Source organism: Sorex fumeus, unplaced genomic scaffold (assembly GCF_029834395.1).
Source record: "Sorex fumeus unplaced genomic scaffold, SorFum_2.1 ptg000009l, whole genome shotgun sequence".
Classification (NCBI taxonomy): Eukaryota; Metazoa; Chordata; class Mammalia; order Eulipotyphla; family Soricidae; genus Sorex; species Sorex fumeus.
In genome coordinates, this window is record NW_026606066.1 from 34,988,509 (window position 1) to 35,012,344 (window position 23,836).

Genomic DNA, 23,836 nt, shown 5'->3' on the forward strand with positions numbered 1-23,836 from the left:
GGTTATTTTAATTTTTTATTGGTTATTTTAAAATAAGTCAGTAAATATCCATTGCGGTAAATGGTCATTTTAATTGATTCTCAAAGTAGAAGTATTTTTTACTTTATAGCACAGCGGTAGGGCGTTCGCCTTACAAGCGGCCAACATGGCCGACCCAAGTTCAATTCCTCTGCCCCTCTCGGAGAGCCTGGCAAGCTACCGAGAATATTCGATATGCCAGACACAGTAACAACAAAGTCTCCAATGGAGACGTTACTGGGCCCGCTCGAGCAAATCAACGATCAATGGGAGGACCTTATCACAATGACAGTGATACAGTGATTTAATTAAGGTACTGGTGTCCGCTCAAGCAAATCTATGACCAATGAAAGGACCGGGCTACAGTGGTACAGTGCTACTATGATCTACAAGTTGAGCTTCTGACAAAAATGTTCCAACATCAATTCCAGCTCAGCGGTAGGGCATTTGCCTTACAAGCAACCAACATGGCTGACCCAAGTTCAATTCCTCCGCCCCTCTCAGAGAGCCCGGCAAGTTATCGAGAGTATCTCGCCCGCACGGCAGAGCCTGGCAAGTTCCCCGTGATGTATTCAATATGCCAGACACAGTAACAACAAGTCTCACGATGGAGACGTTACTGGGCCCGCTCAAGCAAATCGATGAACAACGGGAGGACCGTGATCAATTCCATCACCAGAGAGCCCTTCCCTCCACCTATGTTCCCAATTTTCATGTGTTCTTGGCAAGCACACATGAAATTTGCCTCTCCGGAATATATTCCCATATTCTTTTTTATGTAGGAGTACTGCTATTTATTCAGCCACTGATTAGCTGATTGAATTGGGAATGAACTCCACCTTACTTTTTTTTCATAATTTTATTTATTTATTTTTCTTCTTACATTTATTTATTGAATCACTGTGGGAAAAGTTACTAAGCTTTCAGGTTTAAGTCTCGGACATACAATGATTAAACACCTCTCCCTTCACCACTACTCTTTTTCCACCACCAAGAACCCCAACATACCCACCCTCCCACCCTTCCCAATACCTGTGAGGCAGATGATTTCCAGTTAACTCTTCTCTACATGGAATACATTCATAATTTCGACAAAAGATGCACCATTATTGTTTAGAATTTCCCTCCCAACAATCAGAATTGCTGAAAAGGCATTGTGAAATACTTTGTTTCTATAGCTAGTTATGAGAATCATATAATCTCACGTGGCTGCAATAGCGGCCTCGTGATTTTGGATTTCTGCGAAGAGCCAGATAATTACGAGATTGGTTTCTGTGTGTCTGGTATTATGGCTGTGCCGGAGAGCCGCTCATGGGTGGCAACTCGTGACCTCAGTAGGGCATGAAGGATGAGCCGGTACTGTCCCCCTTCCCATGAGACTGCAGTTGCCCCATCACCGCCAGCTCATACCTGGCTTTCCAATAAGCTCTGAGGTGGAGGTCACCTTGCTAAAAGGGGGGGAAAGGCTGAAGGGAGCAATACCCTTTCCCTCCTGGGGAGGCATGGCACCGTAGTTTAATGCATGGTCCATTCACTTTTCTGCCACAAGCTGCCAGGCTCTGGGTTAAGTCCTTTTGCCTCTGGAGCCATGGCCGTGCTGGAGAGCCGCTTGTGGGGGCAACTCATGACCTCGGTAGGGCATGAAGGACGAGCCAGTACCATCCCCCTTCCCATGAGACTACAGTTGCCCAGTCACCGCTGATTCATACCTGGCTTTCTAATAAGCTCTGAGGCAGCAACCACCTTGCTGCTGGTGGGGGCAGGGGAAGACGGACTGGAGCAACATCCTTTCCCTCCTGGGGAGGCATGGCACCGTAGTTTAATGCATGGTCCATTTACTTTTCTGCCACAAGCTTCCAGGCTCTGTATTAAGTCCTTTTGCCTCTGGAGCCATGGCCATGCCAGAGAGCCGCTGGTGGGTGGCAACCCGTGACCTCAGTAGGGCGTGAAGGATGAGCCGGTACTGTCCCCCTTCCCATGAGACTGCAGTTGCCCCATCACCGCTAGCTCACACCTGGCTTTCCAATAAGCTCTGAGGCAGCAGCCGCCTTGCTGCCGGGCGGGAAAAGGGTGGAAAGGAGCAACACCCTTTCCCTCCCAGGGAGGCATGGTGCCGTAGTTTAACGCATGGTCCATTCACTTTTCTGCCACAAGCTGCCGGGCTCTGGATTAAGTCCTTTTGCCTCTGGAGACATCTGGTGAGGCCCCACGTGTCTTGTCACTGCAGGCCCAAACCTGACTGTTCAGTGTCCTCTGGAGGGTGGTAGTCACCAGGACACCAAGGGGAACAGGCCAAGACACAAAACCTATTCCCACCTGGAGTGGCCCAGCCCCAGTAACCTACTGCAGGAACAGGACGCATTTCTGCCAAAAGCCTTTGGGTTCCGAGATTCGTTTCTGAGTCTCTGGGATCATGGCCGTTAAGCAGTTTGATCAGGAACCAGAGAGGCCATGCCTCCAATTATATAGCTGAGCTGGAGGTGGTTTATGGGTGTGTCTCCCACAAACCTAACTTTTGACCGTTTACTTTCTTGGTAAACTTTGCCCCAAGTTTTTTGGGGTCTGGCCAAAGGCACAGCAGCAATTTTGGAGTATCTGATAGTCTGACGGTGCCATCAGACTGCTGATGCACTCACCTCACAGGTACAGATTGACCTGCTGGCAGCACCATACCCCTGGCAAGCACATTTTTAAGTTTAGTTATTGAAGTTTGGTCTCCTGCTTGCAGTGTTGTAGGTTTTATACATTTTCCTCTATACTACCAATGTTGCAGGGGTCAAGAGCCCTGCTCCTGTTACTTGCTATCTAACTCTTTTTATTTCTCCCTCATTTCTTTCCTATTTGTCCTTATCATTGAGATCAGAGATGTGGCTCAAGTGGCAGAACACATTTCTTCCATGTGCAAACCATGGGTTTGATCCCCAACACTGCATGCCTTTCTAGCTCCATAGCACCACCAGATGTCACCATGCAAAAATTAAAACTAAATTAAATTTAAAGCACTTCTGATGCCAATTTGAGAATAAAAGCAGTGCCATGCTTTGTTCCCCAAAGCAGTAGATAGTTAATTAAGTGAATCACCAACAGTCTCACAACTCGGGGTGAGGTTGACAGTACCCTCAACACCTCCATCACCACCAGAAAGTTCAATAGAATAGACACGGAGGTGAGTTATACTTCATCAAACAGAAGGGAATAAAAAAATTCATGGAGGCTCCATTCAGAGTGGATAACACAGACATCAGGGCATCTAGTCCAGGAGAGTATCTGGATAGGGGAGAATGGAAACGAGTAGAGGCTTATGCCCTTGATCCAGGTAAAGACCATGCAAAGGATCTGATGCTCCACAAAGACCAGGATCCTGGCAACAAGGAAAACAGAGATATTTCTAGAGAACAGTGATTTTCTACCACAGATCTGCTGACAGCTGCTGGTTGCAAAAACACCCTGCCAATGACAAAGTTACTGCCTCATGTACTGTTCATGGTCCAGGCAACCAAATTTTCTGGGTTTTGGGGGGCCACACCTAGGGGTATATGAGAGCTATTCCCAGCAGTGCATTGGGGACTATGCATTATCTCTCAAGGATCTCACATCTAAAGGATGCACTACAGCCCTTTGCACTATTTCCCCAATCCCAAAAGACAATAAATTTTTCATAGATCAAAAGAAATGTCTGTAGATGTCAATGGTCTACAGACATGCAGTTAAAAATCCACTGACAAGAAAGAATTATCCTTTCCACACATCTCAGACACTTTCAAGGTTTTGCATCCCATAATATAGGAATGCTACCCGTGTCTGCTTCATACAGTTTAATGTCTGTGCTTGCCTACCTTTAAAGAATTTTTGTCCTTGATTATAACAACAGTATTTTAATCTATTTTATCTTTTCATATCTATTTTTAATTTTTTCTCAGAGCACTGTCTCTACACATGCATTTTACTGCTTGTTCATAACCATTTTCATGAGTTAGGTAAATATGACTAAAATTATTCTTATATGTACTGGAAACAACTTTCTAACTAGATATTTTAATATTTAATATAATCTTATATCTCATAACTGGAACACTTGATTTTGTCAACTATATAACAGGAGCCCCACATAAATAAATACAGAAACAGAAACCTAATGGGAGAAAAAAGATAAACTGGATAAAATAAACCTTTTTGACATTAAATTTGAAGTTCTATATTTGAGTGAAAAAAATCTTCATCATACACAGGCATTTTATTTTAACAACAAACAAATCAATGATTTCTTTAATATGAGCTATTATAATAATTTCTACACATAGGGCAAAATTCTATTATCATTCATTATTTCGAGTTGTTCTGTTAACTCTGACATAAAGAAAATTAAATTAAAAAAAAGTCATGGTGGGGCTTGGAATAGTGGAGCTGAAACTACAACAATTTAGATAATAATAATGTATTTTCAAATACTCAAAAGAAACAACTTAAAATTGTAAGAGCTAATAACAAGCAGAAAGTATAGCCATTACAAATACATGGGTACCACGAAGAAAGCCATAGTACAGAAAAAGAAGTACCCTACGATAATGAGAGGGATAAACTTAGCAAAATAATATGGATGTCGAGAGAGAAGATTCAAAATACCTAAGAAGCAAATAATTGAATAAATGGGCATAACAGATTTTAAGATTACATATATTCCCTATTAGGATTCTTACTATTCATAACTACCTTTTACAATCCTAATCATAATATCAGGAGTATAGTATAGGAGAGAAAGCTCAAATGGATGAAACAAATGCCTTGTATTCCCAAGGTCCAGAATTCAATCCCCGTCACTGATACCCTCCCTATCAAGAGCACCTCTTGTGACCCTGATGTATCTAGTACGAAGTTAAGTATAATCGGAAGAGGTCATGCTCTATTAAAAAGATCCTCCAACTTCAGGTTGCAATGATATTTTCTTGGATATAAGAGACTGCATCATTTTCACTGTTTTTATAGAATGTCTTAATGAAGAAACTATTTGGAAGGGGTACCTAGGCTATACCTGTTAGTTCGCTAGGTTCACTCTTGTTCTGTGCTCGAGAATCACTTCCCTGGCAGTGCTCAAAGGACTACATGTGATGCCAGGGATTAAAAAACCGGTTTTGACTGCATGTGAGGCAAGCACATTAACCCCTATACTATATTCTGGCCTAAAGTGGGAGATTGGTTTTTGGGATATACATGGTGGTGCTCAGGGGTCACTTTTGGCAGGATTCAGGGAACCAGATGGGGTGCTGGGAGTCAAATCTGAGTTGGCTACACACCAGCTGTATGGATTATCTCTCCAGTCCCAGGAAAATATTTTTAAAGTACAATGATGATTAACTGTCTGATCAAATATAACAATTTTTAAAACTATTAGTAATAAAAGAACTATGAACAAATGGTCCAGATAAATGTTTATCTACATTTTTAATGTTGTTAATGTAATGATTGTGGGATCTAAAGTTCAGTAGAAATATTCAGTAAAATGTGATTTAGGACTGGTTAATTTTTTAAAACACAGTAACAACAAAGTCTCCAATGGAGACGTTACTGGGCCTGCTCGAGCAAATCGACGATCAACGGGAGGGCCTTTACCTTTACCTTTTACCTTTTAATTTTTAAAAAATGAGATATTAAGAGTCTTGCCAAAAATATACATGAATTTGTCTATTAAAAATAACATTTGGGGGACCTGGAGCAATAATAGAGTGGGTAGGGCATTTGCCTTGCACGTGGCCTACCCGAGTTTGATTCCCAGCATCACAGATGGTCCCCGGAGCACCATCAGGAGTAATTCTTAAGTGCAAAGCCAGGAGTAACCACTGTGCAGTGCTGGGTGTGATCTTAAGTGCAAAGCCAGGAGTAACCACTGTCACTGTCAATGTCCTCCCGTTGTTCATCGATTTGCTCGAACGGGCCCAGTAACGTCTCCATTGGAGACTTTGTTGTTACTGTGTTTGGCATATCAAATACATCACGGGCAGCTTGCCAGGCTCTGCCGTGCGGGCGAGATACTCTCAGTGGCTTGCCGGGCTCTCCGAGAGGGGCAAAGGAATCGAACTCGGGTCGGCCATGTTGGCTGCGTGCAAGGCAAATGCCCTACCGCTGTGCTATCACTCCAGCCCAAAATTATGTCTACGGCCATACCACCCTGAACGCGCCCGATCTTGTCTGATCTCAGAAAATTATAAGTTAGAGCAAAAAATATATAAATAAATAAATAAATAAAATTATGAGTTAGGATGGCCTTAATTAAGAATGACAACGAAGGAAAACAATTCAAAATTAAGGTAAAAGTAAAGTAAAGGTAAAGGCCCTCCCGTTGATCGTCGATTTGCTCGAGCGGGCCCAGTAACGTCTCCATTGGAGACTTCGTTGTTACTGTGTCTGGCATATCGAATACTCTCGGTAGCTTGCCGGGCTCTCCGAGAGGGGCGGAGGAATCGAACTCGGGTCGGCCATGTTGGCCGCATGCAAGGCAGACGCCCTACCCGCTGTGCTATCGCTCCAGCTCCAAAATTAAGGTGTTTAACATAATTTGTATGTTAAAAATTATTCAATACTTATAAAGTTTGAAAGTTCCATAAATAGAAGTTATAAGCAAAGGTCAACTGAACAGAAATACTTGTAACATGTGATAGTTAAACAGTCTGTTTAATCAAGGAAAGAATCCCTTCAGTAGACCAGTGCATAAAAGACTCAAGCAGGCATTTCACAAAAGAAGAAATGCAAATTGACCAAGGGACATATGAAAAAGTTCAACCCAATTAGTAATCAAAGAAATGCAAATGAAAACAACAAGATACCAGTTTTGCCTTTTAGACTGGCACAAGATCAAAAATAATGCTCACTGGCAAAGAGAAACAGTCTCAGTTGCCGATGAGAATGCAAAAAATGAGAACTGCTGGAGAACAAGTTGAAAATACATATTGAAAGATTTCTAAATGTTCATTGCAACAATGCTTATAATAAGAATATCTGAAATAATGTTCCTATTTTTCAATAGAGGGATGGTTAAGTTATAGTCCCCCATAGCTCATAAATGATCAAATTAGGTCTCTGTGTGCTAATCTAAAAGGATGTTAAGAGGTATAAATAAAGTAAAGTAAGAAAGTAAAGGCCCTCCCGTTAATCATCGATTTGCTCGAGCGGGCCCAGTAACGTCTCCATTGGAGACTTTGTTGTTACTGTGTCTGGCATATCGAATACTCTCGGTAGCTTGCCGGGCTCTCCGAGAGGGGCGGAGGAATCGAACTCGGGTCGGCCATGTTGGCTGCGTGCAAGGCAAACGCCCTACCGCTGTGCTATCGCTCCAGCCCAGGTATAAATAAATGGAATAAAATCTTGTTACAGAGCAATCTGAGGCATTTGATCTCCCTTTCAGAAAGAGGAAAATAATAATAAACCCAAATATAAAAAAGTTTAACAATCTTTAATACCAGTGATCTACTAAAAGAGATATGAAGTAGAAAACATGATATTAATTTCGTCTTATGTTGTTTCATAATATCCTCTTTAATTAGCATTGTATTTTATAATTTTAAATGTGGAAAAGATAAGTCTTTCAAAACATGTACATTTAGGGCCAGAGATATACCATGGAGAGTGAGCCTCTTGCTTTGTATGTGGCTTACCCAGTTAGATTCTGGGTAGATCCAAGGCACTGTACATGGTCCTTGAGCATAGTCACAAATAGTCACTATGCATCTCTATGTGTGGCCCAATACCACCCAAATAATAATAAAAATAGAATATGTTCACTTGCTACTTGTAAAATTTTTCTACTTATAAGAATTCTCCAACCCCATCCAAGTACTAACCAGGGTTGGAGAGATAGCACAGCGGGTAGGGCGTTTGCCTTGCACGCAGCCAACATGGCCGACCCGAGTTCGATTCCTCTGCCCCTCTCGGAGATCCCGGCAAGCTACCAAGAGTATTCGATATGTCAGACACAGTAACAACAAAGTCTCCAATGGAGACGTTACTGGGCCCACTCGAGCAAATCGATGATCAACGGGAGGGCCCTTTACTATAAGAATTTTGCTTCTAAAAATTTACCGTAAAGGAAATAAAATTTGCACAATCTAGCTCAAAGTATGCTTACCTAGGCATTATTTGAGCAAAATTTGGAGCAACCAAAATGTAAAGGTAAGAGTATACATTCTGTAAAATGCATATAATTATATGTTTAAAATTAAAATACAGAAGTCTGACTAAAAATATGGTATATAATAAAATAGCATATTCCTTAGTTTTTAATTTTTATTTAGTCACTGTGAAATTACAAAGCTATTTATGATTGAGTTTCAGGCATAAAATGCATACATACCAGTTCTAATCCTGCATTTGCCTCCCAACCATAAGTCTACCTCTACAAGAGATGCTTATTTGTAAGCTTTTGCAGTGACGCTTACATTATTGTCACCCATAGGGTTTCATGCATAACACTTTAGCAACTATCAGCTCTCCCTCTTCCTTCTGGATGACATTTCCCCTCTACCATAATGAAACAGTTTATTTCTATTACTGTATTTTTAGTAGTCATTAAGTACCTAATGTGTGTAATTACAATGTGCACATATATAAATATATGCATATGAAAATTGAGGAGAGTGAGACTATGGTTAAGTTTGCTGATTGATTAACTCTGCTGATGTAAAAAATATAATTTATAATTCATCCGCAAAGATTTTTTCCTTATTCATCCTAAAATAACTTGATCATATTATTTTAACTTTTAAAATTTCAATTCCTTAAAGAGGTTAACATTAAATGACCATGTACTGTCTGCCACCATCATCTTAAGCATGTTCCTTGTGTTATCTCATTTTTTTCCTCATACTAACATACAGGAACTAATGGTTTTTCTGAAAAGAGAAAAATCAGAGAGGTTAAAACAGTGTGTATGGTCACACAAGATAGAGGACAGATTCAAGATTTAAATTGAAGCATCTTGCTAATTTTTGTCACAGTCACTTAATGTTGGGCCTACTTTAAAAACTCTCTTTAAAGCTAATACACTCTCATTGACCCTGTAGATTTGTTTTTAAAATCAAGTCAAATTCAAAATAGTAGGCAAGTCATCATTGTCTCTAACTGATTTTTTAGGAAAATAACCAGACAGCAAATGTGTCAATTGTGTAACATTCCATCAGAAAATAATGTGACCTTCAAAAAAGATGGGAGTTAAGTATTTCAGAACTAAAAAATCTGAATATCCCTGAATATCCCTGAATACCCTGATCGGGTTTCCCAGCTCCTTTTCAAATACTTGTTTATAAACTCAAATTGGTGCTTTCGTACCAAAAGTCTCATTGCCAATGTGAGAAGAAACTAAGAGGAAACTACAGGCTTAGTTAGAGCAAGGAAAAGAAGGACAATTGCCCTGTGAATAAAAGTTTTCAAATTTTTAACAATTGGCAGATGTTCTCCGGCATTTTTTTTTCTCAGCAACTTGATAAATCTCCCAGTTGCCAAGTTCCTGCATTGAAGTGTTGATGTATTACTCAATTCTGCAATGCTAAGTATTTCTATTACATGAGTAAATCTGTCCAGTTCTATCTAGTTGTGGAAGTGTCTTGATTTTCACTATAATGTTTTCTTAATATATGTGATGATGTTAGTTTTACCAGAAAACTGTTTTCTCATTCTGAACATGATTTTCAGAAATGAAACTTGTAGAATTCTGTGAACTTAAGTTTAAAATGTTTTATTTAAAAGCAGGTAACTATTATTTGATCAGTCATCTAATTTGATAGTGTTTTTTGGTTTGGTTTCAAAGATCTTAAGACATAGGTAGTGGACCAGCTGGCTCTGTGTGACTACAGGGCACTGGGTCCCTGGTCTTGAAAGACAGCTAAGGCCAAAGTTCCTCTGGGTTCTAGGTGCAAAGCCCTCGGGCTCATCACAGAGAAGTTTCGGGAGCCTGGGATCATCTGACAAAATAAGCTGAAAAACTGAAAAGGTCATTGTTTCTCTTCATCCCCCACTCCAGTGATACTTAACTCTTTGATGCACTTGAAACAAATATATTTATCAGCAGTAAATTGATGAAAATAAAAGCACATTGAGAGAGAAGATTGAAAGGGGTGTAATAAATTGATCAGTTATCTACATTTATTTGTAATAATTCCTTCAGAGTGACTCAGAATCAGTTTAATTTCCCTGTGAAACAAAAAAAAAAACCTGTTTTTAAATGATTTGTACATTTATAAATGCTGAAAAAAAAGAATTGCTTCTTTAATTCCTACACTCGCTACCCCTGGCACATTAAAAGCAAATGTTTTCATAATTGTACATAAAGTATCCATGTGCTGTCTGACACATGTATGGCATGCTGAAAGGGAATTTTAAAAATAAAAATACCTTCTCCAGTATGTGCATTTTAAATGTAAATTAAGTCTCATCTCAAAACATATATTACTAAAAGACATTTAGTCAATCAATAAATTGATAAATTGGTACTACATGAAATATAAAAATCATTCATACTTTTCTAGAGGGTATAAAAATGAAAACTATACAGTTGATATATAATTTTACTCTCTGGCATGTGGTTTATGATTTGCAATCTACTGGTTCATTAGTATCATATTGGTTATAGCTAGTTGTTTCAGAACAGTAACTGTGCTCTCACATTACTTAAAGAGATACTGGGGACCATCTGTTCTTGCAAGGGATTTAAGTATACGTCTATTGGATATCATGCTATTTATTTAATTCAGCACCCACTTCCTATTGTTGTATTTTCTTGGGGGTAAAGTCAATTTAATTACAGGGAATAAAGATAACCTCTCCTGGCAGGTTACCCTGTCACCATGAGAGCAAAGTAGGAGCTGCTTAAAGTAGGTTACAGTGGTTAACTAGAAGAGTAAAACCAACAATACTTAAGAATATTTAGCAAAGGTTTAACAAAAATAGAACAGTGAATGGCACTTTTAAAAATATTACAGTAAGCCTAGGGCTTGTCTAAATCAATCTTGGCACATCTGTCTGATGCAGACCGTAAACAGGATTAGAGCTGGATTTATCTGCTTGGCGCTAATTGTGCTCACAGTTTCTGCACATGTCCACTCTTTAAAATACTGCTTGAAAAAGAAGCCTGCCTGATAGATGGCTCCTACTACATAGTGTATACACACACTTAAGGTATATTAGATGGTTAAGCAATCTGATGTCTAACATTTTTTTTTTGGCTCTTCAGAATTACTCATCTAATCCCCTAATTAAAAATACAAAATTCTGTTTGAATACACCACATACTGAGATAAATCTGTGAAGCAAGGGACCAATAAATTTGAATACACTTTAATTGTAAGAAGAAAACACAATTTAATTGTTAATAATCAGGTTAAACCAGGGTTTAAACAAATAGGGCTGTTCCCTTAGTTTACTGAAAAAACATCATAATATATTATTAACTTCCAGAATTATGGCACAACAGTTATGGCAGAAAATTCCCTAAATAAAAATAAAGAATAAAAAGAAATAGAGTTTGTAGATTATAAAATAATAAGGAAAAAATTGTCTACCATTTTCAAAGAGAAAAAAGAGATAGAAATTGCCAATTCAATATCCAAAAGCCACATTTTAAGACCCCAAATGAAAAGTCTTATTACAATCATTTAGTTATTTCTATAATATAAAAGCTGCTTAAATAGTTTTATTTTATTACCTATGATTCACAGCATTATTAATATTATAAATTCTATATTTACTCATATCACATAAAATTGATATATATTTTTAAAAGAGTAAAATAGACTATGGCCTGTTTGATTTCCTATCATAGAGAATATCTTCTAAAACTTTTTTCTTGACACATATTGATTCAAATTCCAAATATTTTGACCAGTACATAGAAATCAATCATTCCCTCTAAGTCATCTCCCAAAAATAAAAAATGACTTCTATATAGTGTTTTTTTATACAGAAAAAATCTTATAAAGGAGTTATTTTGTACAATAGTCATGAGAAATTAGCAAGCCAAGCATTTAAATAAATAAGATAAATTAAAACATGGTAGCTTTCAGAGCATAGTCATGGAGAATGGAAGTTTCAAAATTATCTTTATGATAATATGCAAATAACACTTGCCTTTTCATCAAGTTACATCTGCACTAAAGACGCAAAAGGTAACAGAAGTTAAAACTCCTGGTGTCAGCATGAAACACGGTAGTGACATCAAATTTTCCTATTGACTTGCGTTCTACAACACTTCAGACTGCTTTCAAAAACTAATTTCATCTAAACACTGGGAAATGAAGGATGTTCCTTCATTTGAAATGCAGTAATACTTAAAGAAAAATGTCTATACTTAACTAAATCAGCTTAAGATGAAGTGAAAATTTGCTTAGGCATATCTTCGACAACAAAATCAGTATCTCTTTTAGAAATTACTCTTAGAAAAGGCACTAAGCATTTAGATTATAACTGAACTAGCCATTGTTGTGAAATATAACTTTTATTTGATAGATCAACAGACGACAGTATTCATAAACAAATATTTTGAAAACATTTTCTGGAAATGCGCAAACTGAGCCAATCATCCATGAAATACAATTGAGAACACTGATGATAACTGAACTTAAGAACAAGAATTAGAATTTTGTAAATCTTGTATTTGCGTCAATGAGTTTGACAGCATCTTAACACTAAATGATTTTTCTGAGAGAGAAACTTTTATCTACTTAATTTGTAGATAATATTTTTTATTATTTTTATGTATTTAAATTTTATTATCTACTTAATTGTTACCTACTTAATTATTTACTTAATTACAATATCAATGCACACCACTTACACAAACAGCAGCTCTTTGTGATTTTTTAATAACTAATCCATGTAATGGGGTCCCAAGACCAAAATACTTCATAATCTATGGTATATAGCTTTGTGAATACATATAACCATTAGAAATGCAGTCTTGAGATAGCAGGATTCATACATTTTACTTTTCATTACCTTGTATCAAATAGCTAAACATTAATAAGTTAATATTTTAGACTATGCAACAAATTCCTATATTAATCCCTAACCTAATAAAATTTCAAAATCATAACCCATAATTTATATTCTATGATTTTGTTATACAATATGATTGGCTTATATTTTTACTTCAGTAAGAACATTAATGTGCTATTTGTATTAGGACTATTTATTCCTAGGCATTGTAATGTATATATGTATTCATTGTATACATTGTAATGTATATATGTATTTTATAAAATTATAGAAGAAATATATATATATTTCTTCTATAATTTAGGAGTGAAATATATATATATATTTCTTCTATAATTTTATAAAATCACTCCTAAATTCCTGAGAAAAACACATTCACAATATTTCTTAAAAATGGCACCAACAAAAATATGGCCTTTTCTGATGCAGTTTTATAATCTAGTCATTTTGCAGCATTCTCAGTTCAGGTCATACATGCTATACATTTCACATATATACACACAGGTGAATGTTATGTTTATATAGATTATGAATCTCGGGTATCTTATAACTAACTTCCTTTCTCTACTTTCTTAATATTGCATTTCAATGGTATCTTTATTATCCTTTTACCTCTAATCTCTGTATCCTAGCACTTACCTCACTGCTTTAATCATAGACTTGACTCCAATAAAATTTTGTTATTGACTGTATTTAAGTCAATTATATATTATCTCAGTCATATTGTACACATTTCTACCTCAGAACCTTTGCTCCTTCATTACCCAGCAAATGGAAGGCCTTCTTGACTTGTCTTTTTAAACATTAACCATCTGTCAGAGCCCATTAACACTTACTTTCAGAAACATTCTCTATTTCCCAGTCCCTAAACTCCTACAGCCCAGTACTACTCAACTGAAATATTGTCACATGTTAGAAATTTCTCACTTCCTTATTTATAGAGGGATTTTTAAAATGTGTGGGGTAGAACTGGAAAAGGACAAGAATGTAATCATTTAGGGTGAATCCAAAGGCTAATTTCTCTCATTTGACGTATTTAAGTTTATCTTCTAGATTCCAGGAACATCAGTGTTTGAAGTAACACTCTCTACAGACAAGTTTCCTATGAGAAATAAGGTCAAGGAGTTCATCTTTCTTGGCTTGGAACACTCTAGACTGTGATCAGGACTGAATCTAAGTAACAATAATGGCTTCAATTGCAGCAGCTAAGGACAATGCCCAAGTCAGGCTTTCTATTTGGGAAAGTACCTGATATTTCTCACTACCCAAGGTAACTTACTGAAATCTTCCTTCTGAGAAATAGGAACAATTACATTGACTTTGCTTTCACCTCCAACATAACTATCAATGCCCTTTCTGTGCTGATCAGATCTGCCCAATTACCATATAGTCACAGAAAATAAATCATATAACGCTCCAGATAATCTAAAAGAGTTTTCGCTGAAACACACTTTTCACTCACCTTTATACCTGACAAATTCAGTTTTCCCCTCAAGATTGTGATCATCTATCCACCCCTAAAACAAGGAACTTGGGACTAGGTAAATAGTACAGCAAGTAAAGATTCTTGCCTTACATGTAGCCAACCTGTGTTTGATCCCTAAGACCCCTACTGTCCCCTGAGCACCAACAGTTTTGATTCATGAGAGCAGAGGCATGAGTGCTGAGCAGGCGGGAGGGAGGGAGGGAGGGAGGGAGGGAGGGAGGAAGGAAGGAAGGAAGGAAGGAAGGAAGGAAGGAAGGAAGGAAGGAAGGAAGGAAGGAAGGAAGGAAACTTTTGAACTACTTGAAGTTCATGGTATTTGTACTTGGAACAAGAAAACCAGTGTGGTAGGAAGAGAGCAGAACCAGCACACAAAAACACCAAAGAAGTAACTGTTTTTACCTGAAGACAACTCCTAGTACCAGAAAGGAAGTTGATCTGAGGAGTCAAGCACTAAGAATACATTGTCAAAATCTTGATCAACTCAAAACAGATTCACCTAATTAACCGATCCTCTTTCCTGATGCCAAATCTGTCACAGTAGTTGTTACAGGAATCACAGGAAATAGTATGTGTTTTGGGAGAAGAAAAGAGGAGGAAAGTAAGGGAAACTGCCAGAATGATATATGTAAAACATAAAGGAATAAACTGAGAACAAATATACATTAAAAAAGATATCCTGAAAATATCTGTACACCTTTATTTGATGAAGATTTGCAGGCCTAGACTTTGTGGAGGCAAAGGAAAGTGATTAAAAATTTTAATATAGCTTATCATAATTCTACTTCAAAATACAACTTAATAACAGTCAAGACAAAGTTCATGTTTATTTTTAATATACTCAACACCTGGGGGATTTGATGCTTCATTTCATGTCATCACTAAACCTAGATACTTGATGAACATGTTTGACTTTTGTTTTGTTTTTGACATTCAAAATATTTAGGTAAGTAATTCTGTGAAAACTGATTGACTAAAAAAAATTCAATAAAATCACCTGGAAAGCTAAATTTTATATCTAAATTAGTTTCGTTGGACTTCAACAAAAAGTCAGAAAAAAATTAAGAACACTAAATAAATTAAGTCAGCCAGTTGGTACTATTTAGACTACTAGTCATAGAAAACAAGTTTCTCTAACTACATTTTTAAAAGTCATTCTAGATAGAATAATTAGAGGTGCAGTTATATCAGTAAAGATCTTAAAATGATTCAGAGTCTGATTTTAACTTTTTAAATTTTGATCTCGGTTTTCTAAATATGTAAAATTCACACAGGTGCACTCCCAATTAAAAATGAGTCAAGTAGGTGTTTTTCACAATTTTTATCATTACATAATTTTACCACATAGCACTATGAAACAAAGAACAAAAATAGAGGTAAAGGGAAAAAAGTGTTTGCTATCTGATAGTACAGAAATTTGAGAGAAAACTTAAATATTAAAGATAATATATTTTTATTATTCAGCTTCATTGTTACATGCAATCAAAGCAAAATCGCTTATAGGATTACAGCAAGCCATGTTCTTCTCTGTACTTGAATACCACTGTCATTTTTTTTCTACGAAGATAAATTTGATATCAATACGATGTGACACAACTGCATCAAATCTTAATTTCACTCACAGTAAGAAGTCACAGGATTAAATAACACTGTGCAGTCTTTTAGAAAAGTTTATTGCTTCCAGATGGATTCAAGTTTCCTTTCAGCCCTGATTACATCTAATATGCACAGGGTGCCAACATTATAAAAGACAGAGTAAAAAATATCATCTAGAGAGATAACAAGGGGTAGAGTGGGAGAACTATGACTTCCAAGTAGGTTGGACTAGTTGGGTCTTCACTGTTTTTAAGAAATTATAGCACGCATTTAGTGAAAAAATGTCACACAATATAATACTCATGAATGTTGGATGTTCAAAAAAAACACACAAATCTATAGAAAAGTATACATAAAATAACTCCTAGCTCAAGCTGCGTGATCTCCACCCCCATGTTGGGTTGTGCCATGTGTCACACCACATGAGGCTTGCTACCATGATGTCCACCTGTGCTTCTGTGGCAGAAGAGACATCCGTGTTTATTATTGAGTTTAATAGCACTACTGAAATCAAGTCATTGTGAGCAGATATAATGACCTGCAAGAACAGCAACTAAAGGAACTTCAAGGCTGCAAACAATTACTATTTATAATTAAAGTGTCTTTTCTGATGCATCTGAAGTATCACTACAATAATAAATAAAATTATTCCTATGAAAACAAAGAAAGCTCTTTCCCCATAACACAAATTAAAAAATATAATCACATCTGCTCCATCTAGTCTATGAGAGAAAAGCCATAAGAATTCACAATTGAAGAACGATTTAACTCTGTAGATGAGGTGCCGATTTTTTTAAACATAGTAATAATTATAGTAACACTTTTATTTTCTTATTTTCTTTAATCTTCTGAGTGTTTGGAAAATATGCAAGCTATAAATGTGATTGAATATAAACCTATACAATTCATTATGTATCCTTCAAAAACAAATTAGCATTTTAAATACAATGATGGTCTGAAAACTCAAAAAATATCTAATTAATTTCTGGAAGTCTACAATTTTTTTTTCAGAATAACTGGTGCAAAATGGCATTAAAATACTTTTCACTTGTGCCTAACTTTCTCCTGTGCATATTCAACCAAAATAAAATTATTAATACCCTATTGTCATTTTCTTTAGAGAAATATAAGTTCCTTTAAGTAGAGCCTATCTGTTAAACTTTCAGGTAATTTTAATAAAACTTTTCACTACTTTATTTCCAATTAATTTTATGTGATACTTAATGGATATGAGTATTAAATTTTTATTTTAATTAGAATGAAATAGTATCTCTATCCTAATGAACTCCTTGAAAATGCTTGAAGACATGAGGCAATAAGAACAGAATCAAATTATACTAAGAAGCATCTTAAAGTTACATGACAAATCAATAACAGATCAATGAGAATCCAACCAGTTCGACTGCCAGACAATAAAACAGATAATGGACCTGGTGCCACTAGATGACTCATTAAGTATTTTTGATGTTCAAAACACTTAATGTTTGAGTTAGCTACAACAAATCAAACCTGAACTAGCAAAACTAGATGTGCTTAACAATGAGATGTTAAGCATTCATATTACATGACGTGGATATTGATGTTGACTGATTATAAATTAGTACTAATGCTTGATGAAATAATACAACCCAAAGTCAGCGGTGAGTGTTAAGTATATTTGCCCAATATGAGATTTATGAAATCATGAAATATCTTAATTTTGTCACAGATTTCTTGGTCCCAAGGGTTTCTGGATAGAGTGAACAGTAAACATAAGGCCCTGTGGAAACAGCATAGTTGGAAAGAGTGGCAGGATGTAATTAGAGCTAGTGAGAATGAAGAAGAGGATAAGATATGAGGACAGAAAGATCAGACACAGATAGGTCATTAAGGGTATGTAGACTACCATAAGAACTTTGAATAAATGGAAGTCATTGGGGGTTCTGACTAGAATGATGCTATCTGACAGATGTTTAAAAGCAACATTCTATCACTCTGTGGAAAATAGACTAATGGAAGGCATCGTTACAAACTAGGGGGGAAAGGCAGATATGAAACCCAGGTAAGAAAGGATGGGTATTCTTCCAAAATTACTGCAGCAATACTGCTCAATTTTAGAAATATTCCAATGAAATAATAGCATTTATTCATTGATTCGCTATAGAGTAATAAAAAAAAGAGTGAAATCTAGTAAATACCCAAGTGTTCTTAGCTTATCAACTTGAAAGACTAATTCCCATTTACCAAGATGGAAAAGGCTATTAGAAGTGGTTATTTAGAGACTGTAGGAGAAATAGAGTGTTCATTTCAGTACATATAATTTTATATTTAAGTAAGCAGATTTATAAATACGGAAATCAGAGATCTAGATTTAGATGAAAATTTGAAAGTTATCAGCATTTTAGAAAACAACATTTAAAGCTAGAAACTAAAATAGGTTCAACCAGAAAGAAACCAAAAACAATAACTGATCAGAGAAAAATTAAAAGACAATGAGGATAATCAAGAAAGGAGACTGAAAAGAGCAACGCAGTGAGGTTAAGAGAGGAAATAATTGTGGCATCCCAGAAGTAAAAGTGTTGGGAAGAAGCTGGGGCTGAACAGATAATAAATTGCTTGATCTTATGTAATGTGCTAACCTTGCATGCAGCTATCCCCAGTTTGATCCCCAGCACTGAATATGGTGATGAGAAGACTTCCAGGAGTGACCACTGAATACAGAACCAGAAATAAGCCCTGAGCATCACCAGGTATGCAAGGAAGAAAGGAAGGAAGGAAGGAAGGAAGGAAGGAAGGAAGGAAGGAAGGAAGGAAGGAAGGAAGGAAGTCATTAACTAACAAACTGTTCAAATTCTGTTTGTATGTCAAGATAAATGATGAATGACCTTGACAAATGAGCTGCATAGTGATGCCTGATTGTAAAAGATTTAAGAAAGAATAAGAAACACAGTAGATACTACAAGTGTATAAGCCTAGTTTGTATAAATCTAAATGATACTTTGGAATAAGAGAAATGCAAAAAAAAAGAAAAAAAGAGGGGCTGGAGTGATAGCACAGCAGGTAGGTCATTTGCCTTGCATGTGGCCAACCCAGGTTCGATTCACAGAGTCCCATTTGGTCCCCCGAGCACCACCAGGAGTAATACCTGAGTGCATGAACCAGGAGTAACCCCTGGGCATCACTATGTGTGACCCAAAAAGAAAAAAACACACACAAACACACTTCTATTCAATCTAAATTAATCCTCACAATAGTTATTTTTGTTTGGTGCTCACATCTGACAGTGCTCAGGGAGCTTTCTTCTGGTTCTATGCTCAGGATTTACTTCTGGTTCTGTTATATAATCCTCTAGTGGTTCTATAAATTTAATCATTGAGTCATTTGCTGGATTTCTACCTTATATGTTTTTTTAAAAAGTGGTTTATAAAGGGCTGGAGCGATAGCACAGTGGGTAGGGTGTTTGCCTTCCATGCGGCCGACATGGCCGACCAGAGTTCGATTCCTCCGCCCCTCTTGGAGAGCCCGGCAAGCTACCGAGAGTATCTCGCCTGCACAGCAAAGCCTGGCAAGCTACCCGTGACGTATTCGATATGCCAAACACAGAAACAAGTCTCTCAATGTTACTGGGCCCACTCAAATCGATGAACAATGGAGGACAGTGACAGTGGTTTATAAAAATAACAACTTATGCTGAAAGAAAAACAGTTATTTTAAAATGTTTTTCGGCTCTAAAATCCTCTAATGGTTGTTTAATAGACGAAGTTTTATTCTAGGATAGCACAAAGAGGTTAAATGCATTACATCACTGGTATTTCAAAACACTCTAAGCCAGGAACTATTATATCCTATTTTACAGACTAGGATGAGAAGAAATTTAGAACTTAAATGTCTTGCCCCACAGGGAGTGATAAAAAAATCTAACATAATCTGGCTCCAGAAACCCACCTTTCAATTTTTCTTCACACAGTAGTCATACCACACAGCTTTTCATTTTACTGGTACTAAACTCTCCTTTAATTTTTTTAATTGGTCTCTAAAAAACTCAAAATAGACAATTATGAGGAGAAAAAGAGAAAAGAAAAAACAAATTGCAGGTCTAGACTGAATGTTATTTGTAAAAAATATAATTTTCAGGGGTAAGGTGAAGCTAGCAGGTTAACCTGTACCAGCGGAGTGAGTATATCAGCAGACTGATGGGGCCTTCAGGCTTCCTAAAACCCCAAAATTGCCTCTGGGCCTCTGACCAGACCCCAACAACTTGGAATCAAATTCCCTGAGAAATTAAATGGCCAAAATTTAGGTATGTGGGAATGAGGCCCATAAACCATCTCCTGCTCAGCTGTACAAGCTCATTTTTCAGCCTTGCTTCACTTAGATCACTTAATCACTTAACTTCCCGTTTTGTCGATTTGCTCGAGCGGGCGCCAGTAACATCTCCATTTGTCCCTGTCGCGTGCTAGTGTAGCCCAATGGCATCTGTTCGCTCTGGGAACATGAAGAGCCTCAAACCAATCGTTCATGATCTTGACGAAGAAGGCTGACCATCTGGTAGGTGGGTGGCCACGCGGTCTTTTGACATCCCATGGAATCGAGTCAGTAACAGCTCTAGTCCAGCAGTCGTCTTTAAATCTCATTACGTGACTAGCCCATCTGATTTTCAACACCTTGGCAAATGAGACAGCGTCCCTGATTCTTGATCTTGGACGGATGTCAGAACTCCGGATTCTTTCTCTCATTTGAGTGAAACGTGATATTCCAAGCATAGCTCTTTCCATTCTTCTTTGGGAGACCTGAATAGCGTTCTCATCTTGTTTGCGTAGGGCCCAGGTCTCTGAGGCATATGTTAATGCAGGAAGAACAGTGGAATCAAAGAGATGTGCCCAGAACCGGAGGTTCTTCGTCCTCTTAGCTATTTCTTCGATGTTCTTGAAGGCGTTCCAAGCCGCTCTCTTCCTCCTGCGCAGCTCGGGTGCCAGGTCATTTGTCATGTTGACCTCTCGACCTAGGTACACATAGCTGTTGCATTCAGAGATGGTCGTTCCATTGAGAGCGAATGGGGCGTCAGGAACGAGGCTGTTTCTCATAAACATTGTCTTCGTAAGATTCAGCTATAGTCCGACCTTTCCACACTCATGGTCAAAGTCGGCCAGCATTTGTGCCGCTTGGCTGATGTTTAGTGTTATTAAAACAATGTCATCAGCAAAGCGGAGGTGGTGTAGTTGCCGACCATCTATCTTCACTCCCATTCCTTCCCATTCCAGTCGTTGCATGATGTTTTCGAGGGTCGCACTGAAGAGTTTCGGTGAAATGGTATCACCCTGCCACACCCTTCTCTTGACATCAACGATCACTTCTTTGTAGAATGGTGAGATCCTGGTAGTGAATCCGCAATACAGCTCACGGAGGATCCTGATGTATTGGGCTTGAATGCCCTGATTGGCTAGGGCTTCATTGACCGCTTCCATCTCAACAGAATCAAAAGCCTTCTTTAAATCAATGAACGTTAAACAGAGCGGCATCTTGAACTCCCAAGAAAACTCAATGAGCTCTGTTATCGTGTGGATAAGGTCAATGGTGCTGAATCCTTTGTGGAACCCAGCTTGCTCACATGGTTGTCCTTCATCTGGTGTTCTGCCAATCCTATTTAGGATGACTCGAGTGAAGAACTTGTAGATGACAGACAACAGGCAGGTCGGGCGATAGTTGCCAATGTCATGGATGTCTCCCTTCTTGAACAGTAGTATGGTCCTGCTGGTTTTCCATTGGTATGGAACCTTGCATTCAGACAGGTAGCGAGTGAAGAGCCGAGCCAGTGTATTGATGAGTATTGACGGCAGGTTCTTCAGGTGTTCAGGTCTGACCTTGTCTGGGCCGGGTGCTGTTTGTTTCTTTACTGATGAAATGGCGTGTCGAGTTTCGGAAGGGAGAACGTTGGGAACGACATATCCATCCTGTGGAATTTGGTATGTCGGCAAGTGGACATGGCTATCGAAGAGATTTGAGTAGAAGTCATGGATAATCTTCTCCATTGCCGTTCTGGAGGATGTAATGGATTCATCAGGACGTCGGAGGGCAGTCATCTTGGTCTTGTAGTTGGCGAAGGACAGGCGGGCATTACGAATACTTTTCCCAGCTTCTGCCGCATCTACCAGCACTTCTGCTCTTCTCTCTTCGAGGTCTTACTTTGAGGCCTTGCTTCAGAGACGCATAAATAGATCTTGAAAGAGATCAAAAGCCGCAGTCAATCTTGGACACACACAAGCCTGAGCAAACCTGGGTAAGTCAGAGGAGGGCAGGTTAGCCTGGTACCCGCCCAAGCAGAGAACCTGGCAGCCTCTTGTTCCCACAATCCAAAAGCATCACCATGCTCCTGGCCCGACTCAAACATCTCAGGACAGACCTCACTGAGAAATAATCTGCTGAAGATTGGGGTGTGCAGGCTTTGAGACTGAAATCTCCTGGGTTTTCTCGGTGTTGGGTAGGCTACCTCCCCCCACTCTCTATACTTCCAGAAGCCTCAGCAGTCGCATCCACAACACAGAACTGCCACCCAACTAAACGTTTCTCCAACCTTACCATCCCAATACAAATACTGAATGCCCTGAACAAACATGATGACCTCTTAGTACCTGTATTGCAAATCATCATGCACAAACATAGAGGGAGGGTGGGGATAGGGGGTGGGATGTTATGGTTAGTGGGAGATAAATAGGGACACTGGTGGTGGGAAATGTACACTGGAGGTATGGGTGTTGTATCATGGTGTGACTGAACCCAACCATGAACAGTTTTGTAATGATCTATCTCAAGGATATTCAATACAATTTTTTCTTAAAAAAAAAGTAATGTGGAGTTCATGCCTGTGTCAGTCAGCTTGATCAGTAGTTGAATAAATAGCAGTACTCCTACATTTTAAACAATCCTCACCCAAATCAAAAACACTTTTTGTTTATCAGCCTTACTTAGAAAGAAAACTTCTCAATAAGTACATGTGCATATTTCAGAAAGAAATTCTGGATATTTTCCTATACCTATACAACCATGTTTAAAACGAAAAGCATTTCTTGAGGGTTAAAATGCTTACAGAAATCAGAGGAGGAAGACAATGATGAATCACTTTGTTTTCTATGAAGCCTGTATCTGAAAATTCCAGCCAGGACCAAATCCACAGGATCCTCACTGGCCCGGAATAATTTTGTCTTCCATGAACAAATAAAAATGTAGATATTATAGTAACTGGGATTTTCACTTTAAATAACTAATCTCATCACCAGTAGTTTTACCCAAGTATTCCATAGCTTATTTGGAGAAGATATATTGTTTCACAAATTGTAGAAACAAGAAATGTTTCTACCTCATCAATAATTCTTTTTTGTTGTTTGTTTTGTTTTGTTTTGTTTTGTTTGGGAGACACATCAAGCTGTGTTCAGGGATGCTCCTGGGTCAGTGCTCAGGAAGCACTCCTGATGGTGCTGAGAGACCATAGGTGAGGTGGTGTTGGATCAAATCTGGATTGTCCATGTGCAAGGAAAGCCCCTTACTGCTGTACTATCTCTCAAGCCCAATAATCTATCTCATTTCAAAACTGGAATGTCTACAACATACCAGGTGTTTTCTGACCTAATTACTTAGGATTTAAGGACAATAAGGTATTACTTTTCCCTGTAGAAGTTAAGTAGTCTGGGGAATGGTGCTATACCCAAGAGTTTATCATCACAGGAAATTTATTTCCAAATTACTCCTTCATAAGAATAAACTAGGATTCATCAGAGAGTTTAAGAAACA

General features: G+C 37.8%; 1 protein-coding gene across 1 annotated transcript in view; it reads right to left on the minus strand.

Annotated features, from left to right (window-relative positions):
• Window positions 1–23,836, minus strand: part of CERKL (ceramide kinase like) — a 127,536-nt gene that overhangs the window by 68,930 nt on the left and 34,770 nt on the right. The window lies entirely within an intron of this gene.